Here is a 2,490-nt window from a genome sequence, read left to right as displayed (position 1 = left end):
AGATAAAAAATACGTTTAAACTGGCTAGTCTTGATATAGTCGAAATGTATCCATCAATCACATGGCAAATGATTAACGATCAGTTAAAGAAAATGAATGTCGAACTTTATGTTATAGATTTACTTGAATTTGCCTATAAGAGTAATTATTTTGAAATAAATAATAAATATTACACGCAAGAAGACGGAATCAGTATGGGGTCAGTTATAGGACCGAAACTAGCAGAATTGATAATAATTGAGATTGACACGAAAATAAAAGACATTCTAGGTATACATTACTATAGAAGGTATGTAGATGATATCCTAATAGTATATAATGAAGTTGAAATAAAAACAGACGAAATAGATAAATTAATAAATAATATTCATACTGAAATCCAATTTACTATAGAAAAAGAAACAACTGATAATAGCATAACATACCTCGACGTGATGATCAAAAGGAAAGACAACAAATTAATACTCGAACCTTTTAGAAAACAATGTTCGATCAATAAAACATTGAATTATCGTTCGAATATCCCTTTGCATATAAAAAATAACATTTTCTACATGGAATATAAGAATATACTTAGCAGAACTAGCGAACAAGAAACGAAAAGAAAATATATTAACGACTTACACAGGAAATTCAGTTTAAATGGATACCCTACAAGATTAATCAACAATTGGAAAAAAAACATCGATAATAGTGTTGCTTTTCCTCCCAAGAGAGAAGAAGAAAAGGAAAAAATTAAATACCTAAGCTTTCCATACATAAAACATGTGTATGAAAAAATTAATAAAGAACTTCGGAAAAATAATATACAACTTGCACCAAATTATAAAAATTTAATATCTAGATTAAATGAGAAACAACGTCCAAAAAATAAAATAGAGAATAAAAACGAAACTAAAAATGTTGTCTATAAAATACCCTGTACTTGTAAAAGTAATAGTTTTTATATAGGTGAAACCAAAAGAACATTAAAAACACGTGTAAAAGAACACATATCTGATTTAAAATATAGTCGTCTGACTTCTGTTTTCCACGATCACTGCGTAATTAATAACTGTAATATAGATCAATTAAATATACAGATTTTACATAAAGAAAAACGAATTTATGACAGAAAATTTAAAGAAAGTGTGGAAATATCAAGAAATAAACATCAAGGTTGTATAAACAAAAACCTAAGCGTTAAAATTAATGAAAATTGGTTGAAAAGATTATAAATAAAATGTATTAGATTAATAGAATGGTATAAAAATAATTAATTAATTTCAATCAAATAATATTCAAAAAACTTTTTAGTACAAAAAAAGTGCTGTATTGATGTCATATGTAAATTTGATAAACGGACGATAGTTTGGAAAATACGCAGGATAAAATTTAAACGATAATGGTGCTTTACAATATTAAAAAATAGTTTTCATATTTTCCTCCAAGCTTACAAATGTTTATTGATTGACCTGTTAGCTCATTAAATCACGGAACATCGTAATATATGCAAATCGTCTAACTAGTTGATGGTGTGACAGGAAAGGCTTATGAGATACGCTTGAAAGAACGGATAAGAATGGTACGACTTTATGTAATGTTAAAATTTGTAATTTTTAGATTTTAAATCTGTAAAGTTTATCAATTGTTTTGCCCGCGTGGTAAAAATTAAGATAACAAATTATGTTATTGTAAAAATAAAAAGACGACATTTATGGTAGAAACGTTATGTAAACCTATGGGTCGTCTGGTGTTCTGCTGTATATTTAGTGTCTGTATCGAAGTGAGGTATGTTTCACAACAATTTTTTTGTACGTTTTTTAGTTTTTATCTGTGTTCGGTTGTATCCATATAATATTTTATATCTATTTAGTTGGCTGAGGAGGGGCAAATGCCCGAAACGTAGATGTATAGCAAAGCGTTCTAACTGAATAAAAATTGAAACTTGCCTAGTGTTGAAGAAAAGTCACTTCATTGTGCCAGTATACAATACAAAACAATTAAAAAAAAATTGTCAAAAGTGGCCTTAACAACCGAGTTTTTCGTAACGCTATGAAATTTCCCCGAGTTTCCTCGGGGTTGGAGTTTAAATTAATTAATGTAGTATCAAAAATGTTCTAATTTAGGACGACACATGTCCGGACACACAGTCCTCAGAAAAACACTAAACAAAACAAGCAAAACTTTCTTTTTCTTTGGTTTATCTCGAGATGTCAGCCGCTTGGCCTATATTTTCAGATGACCTGAAGCAAAACACATCACGTTCAATGAGAAAAAAAAGCCTCATTCAAATACTGGCGCGTTTTTAAGTACCCTTTCGACTTGTGTTGTGATGAGGAACTTTTTGATACTAGATTAACATCCGAAAATATAATTTTTTTGTTTCTATATTATTCAATATATTTATTTTGTTTGGGAAATAAAGAAATAATTTTAAAAAATACAATATGGTCACGTCAGTGCAGCCAGCTAACATACCCACGCAACAAAAGTAATATTGGAGTAGTC

This window comes from Centruroides sculpturatus, unplaced genomic scaffold (assembly GCF_000671375.1).
Source record: "Centruroides sculpturatus isolate CEXI.00-Female unplaced genomic scaffold, Cexi_2.0 scaffold386, whole genome shotgun sequence".
In the NCBI taxonomy this organism is placed as follows: domain Eukaryota; kingdom Metazoa; phylum Arthropoda; class Arachnida; order Scorpiones; family Buthidae; genus Centruroides; species Centruroides sculpturatus.
The sequence above is the reverse complement of the archived record's forward strand: the minus strand, read 5'-3'. Positions refer to the sequence as shown.